At 35.8% G+C, this 15,299-nt stretch overlaps 1 protein-coding gene across 6 annotated transcripts in view; it reads left to right on the top strand.

Moving 5' to 3' along the window:
• Window positions 1–15,299, top strand: part of nfatc1 (nuclear factor of activated T cells 1) — a 124,778-nt gene that overhangs the window by 69,660 nt on the left and 39,819 nt on the right.

Raw genomic sequence — 15,299 nt, 5'->3', positions numbered from 1 at the left:
AAATCTTCATTTCTGAATAAGAAAAACCGGCATATTGTAAATCCATGTAATGTTTAATCTTTTCACCTTTGGACCAAATAACCTCACAAGGTCTATGTAAGATACATTGTTTGATATGTGAAATTAATAAAAGCTTTTTTTTTCACCAAATACCTACAGTGAGCTCTTTGCTAATCACAATAATTATTATGTTAATGGCATATCTAAGCGAAATTTAAACCCCAGTTATTAATCACTTGCATGACTGGAGATGCAGACAAGCTTTTTTCTCCAAAATATAACTTTTAACATTGGGTAAATATATAAAAAAAATAATCAAATGTTTAGCAGCACATGAAATGGGACATTCTGTTTTGACAGTAGAGGACAACTGGCATACATTCACATGCGTTCACAGAAATGTAACATTTATTTTATTGCAACCACTTTCAAATAATTATGCTTTTTTAAAGTCACAAAACCTCAAATGTATAAATTATACAACATTATCAATCATGGACATACATTTTCTATATTTATTTACTATTCTTATATTCCTCACACGGAAATATAATTTGCATAGTTTTCCCAAGCAAAATGTTTTAGGCCTTACTAATTCATCAGCTCAGCAGTCCACAAATGCATCTTTTGTTTTCTACTATACAAATTCTAAAAAGCCCAACTATTTGCATGTTTTCACCAGTTGCATATGTTCTGGGTCCTTGTGCCTGTGTTTTAGCTGTGGGGGAAAGAAAGTTTCTTGAATTGAGCATTTCATAGCAATGAGGCAAGTAAAACTTACAAATTGTGTGGATCTTTGTACTGGTATGGGACCTTTTATCCAGAATGCTCGGGACCTGGGGATTTCTGGATAAAGTGTTCTTTCTGTAATTTGGATCACCATACTTAAAGTCTACTAAAAATCATTTAAACATCAATTAAATACAAATGGATTGTTTTGTCTCCAATAAGGATTAATTATATTTTAGTAGGGATCAAGTACAAGGTACTGTTTTATTATTACAGAGAAAAAGGGAATCAATTTTACAAATGTGAATTATTTGATTAAAATGGAGTCTATGGGAGATGGTCTTCCCATAATTTGGAGCTTTCTAGATTCTATATAACAGATCCCATGATCAAAAGGAAGGCATTTATGATATGGGTTCACAGAGTTATCTGTTATCCTGACCTGTTGCTTTGTTCAGACTGTCTGAACACTTACCTTCATCTGACTCGTTCATGCTGTCTCTTTCTAAAATACCTTTCATAATTATTTCTTAATAAATAGTCCTTATTAACACAAATAAAGGACATTCCTATTCAGTCTATTATGATTATTATTAATAATCAGCGCCAGATTTCTTATCTGAGGCGCCCCAAGGCCGTCCCCGTTGCTCCGTATGGCAGCAAAATTTTGGTGTGGTGGTCATGCCGTCCCCAAATTTGTGCCGCCCTAGGCCCAGGCCCTTGTGGCTTTGCCACAAATCCAGGTCAGTTTATAATAAAGTAGTACTTTTTAATGCACAATACAAAATATTCCCATGCTTGGTTGCTGGGATAATAAAAATTGACAAAGAAACCAGATGTTCCATGAAGTCTACTGGTAAAGCTACTGTGCCTCTTCATGTCTTGCTTTGCTTTATTATTATTACAGCATCATGCAGCATCCCTTAAATCCAAAGGAGTTTCACTGGATGTGTAACTAAATTAAATTGCAACCAGTCAGTGCATGTTCAAAAAATAAAAAATAAACAAAACAAAAATAGATTTTTATCATTTACTATTTCCACTAGATAATCGCAAAGGGTACATGGAAAAATGTAAGGTACAGTGACCATCTAATTAACATTAGTGCAATAAATAGGGCTTGTGATAAACATACTTTATGCCCTTTTAAGCAATGTATATGTTATTTGTTATTTCTTACCCTAAAAGGGCAAAATATGATATTCTACTTCCTGGTTTGTAAGTGTACATTCCAAAAAAATCTGCAGTAACCTTCAGTTTAAATAAATCCCTCAATTTCCCCGACTGGAGCCTGTTAGGCTGTTAGATAAGAAGCAGCACATTATAAAGAGGAATTCTACTGATTGGGTATTTGTTTCAATTGTGCTCAGAAGAACAGGAAGTAGAAAGTGTAACAATCATGAAAAATGTTTTTATAATATTGAAAATATAAAGTCTAGACAAGCATTTTGACAATTTATAGCTTTTAAGAATTTTGCATTGTTACAATGGCTAATTATTTAAGCAGCCCCCATCCCCCACCCTCCAGAATCTCTGGCTCCCTGCTCTGTGTCAATGATGCAGAAATGTGTGAGTGATAGAGCAGAGTGAAAGCTGATTTGCTGCGGCATGTCGTGAGGCCACACCCCTTAACAGCAAACATGTGCAAAGGGAAAGTAAGGGAATGGAGCTGGGCTGGGTGCATATAATATTTGTACATATAACAGTAACAGTTACTTCAGTAGCCAGATACAGGTGTAACAAAAGAGTGTATGAAAGAGACTTTCTTCGTGCCACTGACAGTGACACATGAAGTGCAGCAATATTACAGTCCTCTGCACAGGCAACTGTGTATGTACAGGCACATAGACTTCTGTATGTTGGATTCACAGACACCTTTCTATGTCTGTCAGAGCTCTCCTGTAGACTGACTAGCCGGGCTTTCAGACTTCTTGATTGGCCAGCTGAGTCTAATCAGACCCACCTGGTGTGTAGCATTTACTCTGCTATAGCCAGTCCATGTATTGTAGTTTTATGGGAATGTGCAAGTGGATGCCCTAACGTTATTGTCAGGAAAGATGGGCAGGTGGGGGTTAAACTTCAGATGTCAGCCAAGAATGGCTGGACCACTCCCACTCCTCTCTAATCAGAACACAAGCTGCCTGTAAGTACTGAGCCAAGTAAAGCAGATTCCCATTCATGATAGTTCCCCTTTAATTTCAGATTTTGCAAAAATAACACAAACTGCACATATTTCATAATTAAAACAACAGACAAAAAGTATGTTCTGCATAATTCATCAAACTTCACTGCCCTATTAAGCAATCACCAGATGTATATCTGATTTTAACAAGTTGATTGTTAATGTGTGTGAAGTCTGAAGCACTGCAAATACAGTATCAGAAGGAAAGGAGCAGCAAGTCATCATGTATACAGTTAATGAATGTGAGAAGATATGTAACAGGACACAAATATTCTGAAACTATAACATTTTTATTTTATTTTGTTATTGTTATGTATTTAAAATAAAATTAAGATTTACCACAAGCAATGGAATCTAACAGGAAAAGGGGAGAAAAGGATTTTTTGATTATTGAAGAGCCACTAAATGCTAAAATTAGGGCAATGCCTGATATAAAGGATGACCAGTGTCTTTGTAAATGTAAACATATTGGCATGATATAAATAAAAGTTAATATATACAAATATTATTGCAGAGAAGTTGGAGGTTACTTTCAGTATCTTCCTAAATAGTCTTTCAAAATAATATCTTGCTGCTATGCTTGGTCTTTTTTTATGTTGGCCCACTTTTGTCTGGCAATCATCATCAATTATTTATATAGCACCACCACGTTATGCAGTACTTAATATATCACAAATATAATAAAGTAATATATAACAAACCAGGGCCAGCACAGAATAACAATGAGATCAGAAGTCCCTGCTCAAAGAGTTTACAATTCCCCTTTATGTCAGATCACATAGTAGACAGAAAATGTTTAATGTTTTTAAATATGTGTATGTTGAACTTGGTTTCTGACTATTGATTATAAATGAAAACAAATGCAATTGTGTATAGGTTTTCACTAGCGCCAGTGGGCAAAAACGTGAATGGGGATGTTCAGATCCCCCAAGAAGGCCTATTTATTGTACTTATGTAGGTGTAAATTGCACTTTTTAGATAGGAGGAGGTCTGGTATAAGGAGAATTACTTTTCTACAGAAACAGAAATGGTGTTTGCTGAGAATTATTATTAGTTACAGTGTGTCAGTGTAACTGACACACTGTATTTTTGTAATACGAGTAGAAGATATTTAATGGTAATATTAGTAATGCATCCAAATTATTATGGTGTGTACCTCTGTAAAGGTGGGGGAAATTGTACATACCCAAGTTAGTAAGACTTATTACTGACTTTTCTTTTACTAGTTTACCGTCTGAAGTCTGTAGACACTCCCACCCAGCTTACAGTTCAAATGTCCAGAATCACTATGAAGCAGGGTGTGCCCTGGCCCTAGTGGGCCCCAGCGGGCCAGACTGGATCCCTGCACCCCCTCAGTCCGACCCTGCTATGGTATTATATGCTTAGAATTATATACCGAAAGGCAGCTAACTACTTATAAAGGAGGATAAAAACATTGCACTTAACTTTTACTTGTGGGTCTTTCCACAGAGTTAAAGTCCATGTCTTCAGTCTCTTTGATAAGCTGCTTGGTCTTTTACATACCAGAATGTTGTAGATATATACTTCTTATACATAATTTCATCTTTACCACAGAATTTGCTGTGCCAGCTATTGCATATTGCCTCCCATGTGTCAGAACAGGTGCTTATCTGCTTTGTTGTATATATAAAGAATTATGTACCCTCTGATGTAAAATAGAAGGGTATTGGAAATCACAGAGGAGTGGGAAGCTAAAAGTGACTTCAAATATCCTCATGTTTTAAAATAGGTTATATGATATGTCTTAGAGAGCACAAGTGTAAGTGGTTTATATAAAACAAATGACATCACTAAACATAATTTATAACTAATGAAATTACTAGGAGTATATATATTTTGCAGAATATTATGTTGTATACAATTGGATTGCCATCAGTTTGAAATCAATATACAATTGGATTGCCATCAGTTTGAAACATATATCATTTATTTGGGGGGCCACACCGAAATACGTATATGTATTTGCAAAACTAAACATATAAATGATACAAATTTACAAAATGAAAGGGGGAAATCCTTAATTTGTTTTTTTATAGTCTCCAAAGTAATTGGCATGGTTAGAAATGAGCCAAAGGTTATATTTTGGGCCACACCAGCTTTTTTAAACAACATACTTTTGTTTGCTTTGCAGTGCCTACCATACTGCTTTCTAGACAAGGGCCCAAATGTACACTGTAGCAGACTAATATTTGCTTAGCTATTTTCCAAAACATTTCTTTGGAGCACTGTCCTACAGCATTTTATTAAGTAGGTTTCTAAGGATTTGGCTTGTTGCCACCTAAGTGTATTTCATTTAGCTTGTTCCAAAGATAATGAACAACACTTTGCTTATTGAGACATTGAGTAATAATGCAAATTGTTGGCACCAACTGTTCTGTAAATAAATGTGTAAGACAAATAAAAGGCTGTACTGACTTCCAGTGTTTAACAAAATATTAATAATTTATTGAAAACAAACATAAAAGCAACAAACAAGCTAAAAAAAATTATGAGCAGATAATTGGAATCATTAGGTTGCCACATTTGTTTACGTAGTAGTACAACTATTTTGACTAGAAAGAAAAATAAAGTAGTGTGCTAAGTGTGATCAGTCTTTAATAACAAGCTTGTAAGGATTATGACACCACATTGGTTTATATTTTGCTCATGATCTGTAGACTCTCTTTTTACATTGGACTCAGTTGTATATTTATGTGGGTCTGAGCATAGTCTTTGTATGTAAAATTAAAGTTTTGGCTAGACTCTAGGAATGTCTCACCATATTTCATGTTTTCAAACTTATATTGGTGGGTATGAACAAAGGCTCCACCAATGATAAAAGTATCTAACTTATGAATAACGACGTTTCAAAATCAAAGGCAAAATTTTATTTTGTTGTATTGGTGCATTGACTGTGAAAGAAGGGGGCCACTATTGCTTACCAGTGTTTGGAGCGCTTAAGGCAGTATAGATACAGATCCTTAACATTATATGGGCTGTAGTCAGGCCTTGACTTACAGCCTGTGGATTCTGGCAAATGCCAGAGGGGCTTTTGTAAGATGCCATAGACAGCTGGTATTTATTGGGCTGGTGGGGGACTGTTTGGGCCTCTGTACTTGAAATGCCAGGGCCTATTTTGAATCCCAGTCTGGACCTGGCTGTAGCGTTTACAACCTTTTTCAAGAAGACACATTACTCTCAAACAGTCATCAAGAAGTGATTTCCTCTGTCGAATGCCTCTAAAAAGGGAAATGTAATAAAGTGGCCATGATTAAAAAGAACCTTTATATTCCTGTAGCAGTCATTTACTGGTGGTTTAAAGGCGGTTTACTAACCCATACAGTCTGTTGAGAAAATCCAAGATATACATTTCATAAAGAATGGCAAATCTCAGTTCTTGACTATGACAGTTTTAATGGTTCATAGACTTTATCTTATCCAAATTACTATATTCATTCAGTGTAAACCTTAATATATGTCTTGTATTAAATTATAGTTACACAGATAAAGAAACGTGTAGTGACAAAGGTAAATCATTTGTTTAATATATTCAGCATGTTTTGTAATAGAACTCACAAACATGATTTTCATGAGTCATAATGTAATTAATGTTTTACAAATGCCACTCAGCCAGTGATTAATGTACTAAAGTGTTTAGCCGTAAGGTACAGTACATAACTATTTGATGGTTTCTTGCCATATAGCAATTACGAAGAAGTGTCAGGATGGAGTACTTTTACATTGTTCTAAAGACATGCAGTTATATATAGAATATAATTTCATTCATACTATTTATTAAACAAATACCATTATTTTGTCACTTGTTTATACAGTTTCCCTTGCATACATTGTGGTTTTTGTAGTAAATAGACAAAACATGTAAGAGAAACCACCCAGAACCCTGCATATCATGTAGCTCCACAGAGTTGAAATAGGTAGGATGAATGGGAGATAGTAAGCATAATAGAGCAAGATAGTGAGAACAACATTTTATGTTAATCTTGCCACTTTACATAAATAATTGGGCCCATCAAGCCTGTTTTGCCCTGTGTCCTAGCACTAACAAAGACAGCCCTGGGAAAGAGTATTAGATGTGAAGTCATTCTAGTGGTCATAGATCACTACATTGTACTATGCCCCCATTTAGTGTTCCCTCAGAGTGAAACAAGACTATGCTTTAGAAAAGACTAAATGGTCTTTTCATTATGTTTTAAAAACAAACTACGAGCAAAATCACTAAGTTGTGGTATATAAGTTGTCATTGACTATTTATATATGAAAAGTGAATGCACTTTGTTGCTGAAAATGGTGAGCAACACCAAATACAGATCTCTGTAATCATTCTACCTACGCAACTTCCTTCCTGAGACCTAAATTTATCTTTGAAGAATTCCATCACATGAAAAACAAGAACTCTTTCATAATGAATGTTAGCCAGTGAACATACCTTTATTCTCACCTTTCCTATCTAACCTCACGCATTAGTGGTGTGCAAAGTAACCTCGCAAGGTAAACCATGGCTTTCTGAAATACATCCTGTGGTCACTTATTGACGTAAGCATCACAGAAAAGATATAATTGTGAAACAGTACTTAACAGGCTAAGTGGGACTGATAACTCTTGGCCTTCATTTGCTCTGAGACCCTCTTAAATGTTTAATGTACATAAATAAACTTGCTATATACAGAAAACAATACAGTGAAACGAAGTAAGTATAGGGAGTAGCTGAATAATCTTTCAATCTGCAGATATGATGAAGTATGTTTTTTGCCTCTTCCTATGCAGTTGAGGTTATCAGAAGTAGACATGCACATAATAATTATTGTAAAATTATTACTGCAAAATCAATTAAGCCATTGCTAGCAGTAAAAACATGTTCAAAAACAATGAGGATAATTTTTAATACACAAATGTCATTCAAAATAAATATCCCATTTTTCTATATACAGAAAATATACACACACACACACACACATATATATATATATATATATATATATATATATATATATATATATATATATAAAATTCTTGCATTGCACAGCAATGTGTGGGAGGCTAGAGAGAGACTAATACATAAGTTCATTAGAATCACAGATGGTGGAAAAGAAATACCAGTCCCCTTGTGCATATGTGCCATGATGACATATCTGTAAAGGGTGACTTAGAATTCTAGCATTACAGTATTTGAACTCTATAAAGTCATTGGTGAACTCTGTACAATAGTGTCTGATTAAGGAATGATCACAGCCCTCTTAATGAAGCCTAAAGGCCAGGCATAAGAATCATTTTCTCACTTGTGTTATTTTAAATGAAAAATATAGCCTCTAGCAAATATTTAGGTCCCCAATAGCAGATTTGCAATTCTTTTAGGGCATGATAGAGTTCTTTGGAGGTATATGTAATTGTATGTTAGCATATTCATAAATATATGTTCATATTTTGTGTGGGTATTAACTTACTTAATGTCACAATGTAACAAGGCAGGACATTTTTGGTAATATATACTCAGGAAAAGTATATCTATAAGCAAAGGTTTTTAAAAATGTATAAGTGAGGGAACTGTGAAGGCCAGTCTAAAACCTTCATTTTACTTTTCTTCAAGTAGCTTATGGTGAATTTTAAGGTGTGTTTAGGATTATTGTCTTGTTGTAGGAGCCATACCCTGGCCTTTATCGCATTTCTCCAAACAAACCTTTTCGTGATCCTGGCCAAAGAGTTCAGTTTTGACTTCATCAGTCCACAGTACTTGTTTCCAAAAGGCCTCTGGCTTGTCTATATGCTGGTTTGTATACCTCGTGTGTTGACTTTTGTGATGAGGTCGCAGGCAAGGCTTCCTCCTGATGACTTTTCCATACAGATCATGTTTGCGAAACCAACTCTGCACTGTGGAATAGCGCAAAAACACTCCTGTCTCAGCCAAATCTTCTTGCAGTTTTTTTGTTGTCATATAAGGTCTTGCATTTACCTTTCAGACCTTTTTCTCATGGACAGTTTTTGTAATCAGTAGTCTGTAATATAATAAACATTTGTGTTACCATTGTTATTGTTTGTATGAGTTCTCCTCTTTTTAGGGGTACCAAACACGAGAAAATGGAATTGGCAAACCACTAGCTGAAGGTAGACTAAATGAATTATGTGGGCTACCTTGTGCCAACACTAAATATTATAAAAAAATTACAATTTTTTTATTTCTGCCAGTCTTCAGTGAGCAGAGTGAAATGTTTATTTGAGTTTAGCAGGGTGTGTTGGCATTAATAGCTGCTGGGGTTGTCACTTTTTTATCTTTAGCAGCTCATATTTTTGTGCGTGTACCTAGATTTGTGACTTCCATAAGATTTAGTAAGGAGCTTTGACTGCAGTGAGTTAGCAAGTTACTACTGAATAACAGCCTTTAGGTAAACTAAACAATTGCATTAAAAAACATCTATCCATCCCTCTTATCTATATATTATTTGTTTTTACATATATCCTGTTCACTTTGTTATGATATTTGGCTATGAGGTGGTGCTTAGTTGTAATTAGCAATACATAATATAATGCTTTTGGCAAATAAGAATTCATTTACTAAGAGGGAATTTATTTTGCACTTTCAGAACCTTCCTGCTGCTTGAGATGTCATACTTAATGCTGCCCCTTTAGTAGTATAGAAAAAAAATGAAAATTCAGGAATTTGACTTCCAAATAGCCACCCTTAAGAAAGTGCTACCCAATCATTCCTACCCATTTGTATCTGTCGGCGTCACTGTTATACACTATTTTGAAGCGCTCAACCTTTGCAAAAAATCCTTTTGGATCAGGTGCTATCAGGGTCGGACTGGGGGGTGCAGGGCCCACTAAGGCTTCTGCCTCAGGGCCCCCTGCACCCCCAATGGCCCCCAACACCCAAGCGTGCCTAAATTAAACTGACCTGCAGGGCATCTGGGGAAGGAGACAGGCGGATCAGTGGAGTGCCCTGTGGGGATCGGGTCTGGGGGTCCACCTTTTTTTTCCCGGTGCCCTGGTGGCCCAGTCCGATGCTGGGTGCTATGCAGTATATTGACCCAACCTGCCCAGGGTCTTTCAAGTCACACTAGTGCAAATAACTGCAGAACACTGTTAGTTTGCTTCAACGTGATTGTATTGGCTCCAAAAAGTAGACAAAAGAAAGGCAACGTTTTGGCCTTACTGGGCCCTTTATCAAGGCTCTGTTATAGTCACTGTTTTAGTCAACTGTGACAAGGTCTCATTATAGACCAAATATAATGCTTTAGTTTTGTATGGATAGACTTTCTTTTCTGCATTACATACAAAACTTCAATAGCTATAAGCCTCTTGTGATTTAATAATAGAACAAACAAAATAAAGCCTATTGTATCTCTTCAAACTGTCTGTATGACTAAAGCCAACGCTGGCACTTAACTAATTATACATGACGTATGATAATTGTTGCCTAGTACAGATAATTTTCATCCCTTGAGGGCTATTGCTACACATTTGTTCTTCTATTGACAAACAAGCAAATAGGTAAGAAAGAGCTTGGCTTTTTCAGAAAGGCTGTTGAGTCTTATTTTTTACTGTTAGTGGAAACTAAAAGTTTCCAGAAGTTGTATTCTGTATGGGACACTCCTACTCTAGGGTACACTATGGAAGTACAATATAATCCAAATTCAAGTCATCTCATCACCTTACATTTTTATGGTAACAATATGTAAGAATAACTGAATACTTTTTAACAATATGATATACATTAAGGGGCACATTTACTAAACCACGAACGGGCCGAATGCGTCCGATTGCGTTTTTTTTGTAATGATCGGTATTTGGCGATTTTTCGGAAAATTGTCGCAACTTTTTCGTTGCCATTACGAATGTTGTGCAAAATTTGTCGATTTTTTCGTATCGTTACTACTTGCACGAAAAAGTCGCGACTTTTTCGTAGCCTTCGCGCTGAGTACTAAAGATTCGGATTCATTCAAGCTTCAGTATGGTGACTTTTCTTGGGCCAGGTTGGAGCTGCAGGGTGCCATTGAGTCCTATGGGAGGCTTCCAAAATCATGCTAAGTCTGAAAGTTTCCCCCGCCGCTTACGAGCGCTCAATACGAAAAAGTCGCGACAAGATACGAGCGCATTGTAATGGCTACGAAAAACTCGCGTTTTTTCGCGCAAATCGTATTGGTAACGAAAAAGTCGCGACAATTTCCGCAAAGTCGTAAAGGCACAGAAAAAATCGCAAAAAATACGAAAAAGTCGCAAAATGTTCGTTTTCCAATCGGAATTTTTCGGATTCGGATTCGTGGGTTAGTAAATGTGCCCCTATGTGTGTTTATCAGCTAGATGTTCTTCTATACTGTTGTCTGATGTACTCGTGTATGTGACCCATGTACTGTGATTTGTACCATCTGCTTTGCTGCATTCCCACCAGAATAACAAATCAGACTCTGAATTTAATTTTTTTTTAAATGTCAAAGCCCTGATCTCAATCAAATTGAGAATTTGTGGCATTATTTAAAAACCAGTCTGTTGTGGTCCAAGGTGGCGACCCGGCCAACCACTTTGCCCCCCTGCCAGGTGTGGTGACAACTGCAACAACAGGTGGGGCGGGGGGAGCTGAAGGGAATTGAAATCATGTGCAAGACCCCAGGCAATAAGGGTAGGCAGACAGAATCGGTATGTGCCTATAGCTCCCACCCCCACTGGGCCATAGGCACATGCCTCTTCATCCTATCCTGCCAGCCCTGTTGAAAACTGACATGCAGATATGCACTGAAAGTGAAGTTTCATTCAGCTGAAAAAACTCAACAACCTGAATTAATTCTGCCTGGTATAATAGGCCAGAATCATTGAAACCTCTCTAGAACAGCATGTAGACAATAGACTGTGTGGATTAAGTACTTCTGGAAACAGCATATTTTAGTTTTTTATTTGTCTTAATATAAACAGTGTCACATTAAAAACAGTTTTAGTGAAATATCATAGAGAAGATCAGTTTTTTTAAAATAAAAATATCACAGAGAAGATCATGAGGGGTTTGTTGTTCAGTTAAAGGATCTTTATATATCTTTATACTTTTCCCCCATTTAGTACACTAGGCAGATATAAATAAGCATAATATTAGTAGCCTGAAGGCATTACTATGAAGTAGTCTTCCTTTGCTCATTTCCTCTGCAATCTAGATATAATTAAATGCAATGACTGCATTTAAAACATGCACAGTTAGAAACAGAATAGTTTTGGTGCTGTTCTTTGCTGTTTCAGTATTTTATATTATTCACAGAATTCTTGACAACTTAGTGCATCTGTTTAAGGAATATTTATTGGGCACAATTTCTTCAGAAAGTTTTTAACACGGCCCTGCTCTCAATCACATGCTGTGTAATGTGTTATGAAAACAACAATAAAGCTATAAGAGGTCTTTCCTGATGAAATTGCTCTCCAAGGCTATTAATGTTCTAAGTTGGTCCCAATAAAGAGCACACACCTGCAACTGTTTCTTTGGCTCCACTTCTGCACTTCACTTGTAAGTTTCACATTTCTTTCTTTCTTTTTTTTCCCTCAATAACTTCCATATTGACCCAAAATCATCAGCCTGGCTCAAAGGCAGGGAAAACATTCTGAATAGGTCCTTTGTACTTTGGCATTTCAGTCCCACACCCTCATTTGTTGGCTGCTCCAGCTGAACAGTTTGACATGATTCATTTTAATTCCATTTGAAGCATTTTTAGAAATGAAACAGCCTTCAGGTACATGGCTCTGCTGAGCAAACTTTTTCATTTTGGTATAGGGTATCCAAGCTTACATGTCCTCACAAAATGGATAGTAAAAAGAAAAAGAAAAGTTGTCTGAAGTGGACTGTGAGAACTTTAGAGGCTTTTGTTTCAAAAGCACGAACAGTATGGTTACAGTCACATGCACTCAGATATGAAATTACATGGATCATATCGTCCCTTAACATCCCTTTTTATATTGTTTAAGGTGGGTCTCCGTGAATTCATTTAGTATAGTGAAATGTCTTGCAACAATAAGTAATATAGCTGATGTTAAACCAATTATTGGATCACTTTGTTGACTCCTATACATTATTTTGGTCATCTGATTAAAAAATAGATAAAAAAAGAAACCCTGCTCTAATGTCTTTACAGTACGGATGTGAAGGTATATGTGATACCCAGGGACACAAATTGGTTAGGGTAACAAAGTGGGATTGCTGGTTCTGTCAGGTGGCTGGTCCATTTTTTGGTAATGCCAGACCTACCACCTTGAGCCCCTTTGCTGTCTTCTGGTGATGTGGTTATTTCTGTGGCAGGCCCTGCTCCCTCCGTGATGTCAAAGATTCTCATTGTTGCATTAGTTACCATGAGCTTAGTATGCCCTGACAGTCTTTAGTGGATCAAGAAATTCAAGAAAGTAGCAGCCATACTCGACCCAACTTAATTTTAAATCAATATGTGGCCTTCTTTGAGCACATATTATTAATCAAAAATGACAGGAATTGAGACACCTAATAGGATGATGTTTCCATCTTGTTTTGTAATTCTATTAACATGTGAAATTCTAGAGCAGGATGCAGATGTGGTTATCAAAATCTTAAGCTAAACAAATATTTTAAAGCTACGTAATCTATACTTTTGTTGTGATTATGTAGCCTTAAATTACGCTTAAAATTAGGATATGAAACAGGTCATATATTCACGTCAGTGATTAAATAGAACTTAGGAAGCCATATGTGGAAGGGGAGAAACATAATCTTTATAGCACATGGAAGGCAAGTTATCTTGTTAAGAATATGTTTTTATATTTTTTTTGCTTCTCTAAGATCTAGCTATATTATATAATCATAGATCTGCAGAGACATAACTCTTACATTATAGACATTGTCTGATTGGACTGGATATTACAGCAGGAGCATATAGTCTGCAGTGCTTCAGCCTTTGATCATTCCCATTTATCTGAGTTGCTTAGGAATATGGAAGTATATAGACCTTTGGGATTGTTCAGCCTTTATATTCAATGATTATTCCTCATTGACATTTTTACATTATTACGATCAATTCTGTTTGTCATGGCTGATGTATTCTTACAGAAAATCTAAATTTTTCTGCAACATGGCACATTTTTGCTGATCCCTTGATGATCCGGCATGGAAACTACCACTGGGAATTATTTTATCAATAAACATGTTTTAAAGCAGTTGTATAATTAGTATCACTTTTAATAAACCTTTAACCACATCACTGTAATATTGGCAATGGAAATTCAGATACCTGAAACATTTCATGTAATACAAATGAATCTGGAGAGCTGTGCTAGAATTTCCGGTTTAGTGGGGCCATTCCCCTCATACATGTAATGCAAATTATTTTCCATAAACACAGGGGACATGAGAATGCAGGCCCTCTATTTATAGTGCTGTAGGCGGCTGGTCATGTGCACACCCTAATATCACAGATTGTTGTAAGAAATAGCTAGCATTACTTAGATGGGGTCTTCTTGCACAGCATCATTGATAATCACTTTTATAAAGGCATAAAGCACCGAATTACAGAGGCCATCTCCTATTTGGTTTATTTAATGTTTACATTTTTTTTAACAGACTAGTTATCTTATTCAGCAATTTTCGAGTTTGTGAATTCTGGTTTTTCTTACTTAAATAAACTCGCATATTGAATGGTCGCTTATTTATTAATAAGGAAAACTTGTTCAAATAAAAAAAATGTGTTTATGAGCATTAAAAACTCAAACAATTGCCTTGGAATATGGCTTGACTTTGCCTATGACAACTCCCATTGACTTAGAAAACTCAAAAGCCATAGCCAATTTTTACAATTATTTTTTTTTTTAACCATAACTCAAATTCGAATTTTTTTCAGCGAATTATGCTCAAATCGAGAGAAAAACTCAAACTCAACCTTTGATAAATCACCCCCTTAAGGAATGAAGATCCAAATTACAGAAAATCCCTTATTTGGAAAACCCCAGGTTACAAGTATTCCATATAATAGACATATAACTAAAAAAAATGGCAATAAACATGTTTTTCTTAGGTAAAAACAGCTATTCTTAGAGATACTGCAACTTATCCAAGCCTTTCTGCAAAGCATTATGTATATGTTGTGGATGGTTTTACCTTTTTCCTTACATCCTGTTAGTTTACTAACCTAAAGTACCTATATTTATAACTCGTGTTTTGGATAAATTAGGTAGTGCAAGCCTTGCGCCACAGTTTTAATTCTTTGTTGTTCTGTTGTGTTCAGTAGAGTGTTGGATTATAGGAAACTACCATATAGTCTTTTTATGTAAATATCAACTATGCTATTTGTGTAGGAAATAGTTAAAGGGGAAATTCACGTTTAAATAACTTTTATTAGTTATTGTAAACAAATATTACATTTTTCATTTTAAATTATCT

This window comes from Xenopus tropicalis, chromosome 6 (genome assembly GCF_000004195.4).
Source record: "Xenopus tropicalis strain Nigerian chromosome 6, UCB_Xtro_10.0, whole genome shotgun sequence".
In the NCBI taxonomy this organism is placed as follows: Eukaryota; Metazoa; Chordata; class Amphibia; order Anura; family Pipidae; genus Xenopus; species Xenopus tropicalis.
The sequence above is the reverse complement of the archived record's forward strand: the minus strand, read 5'-3'. Positions and strand labels throughout refer to the sequence as shown.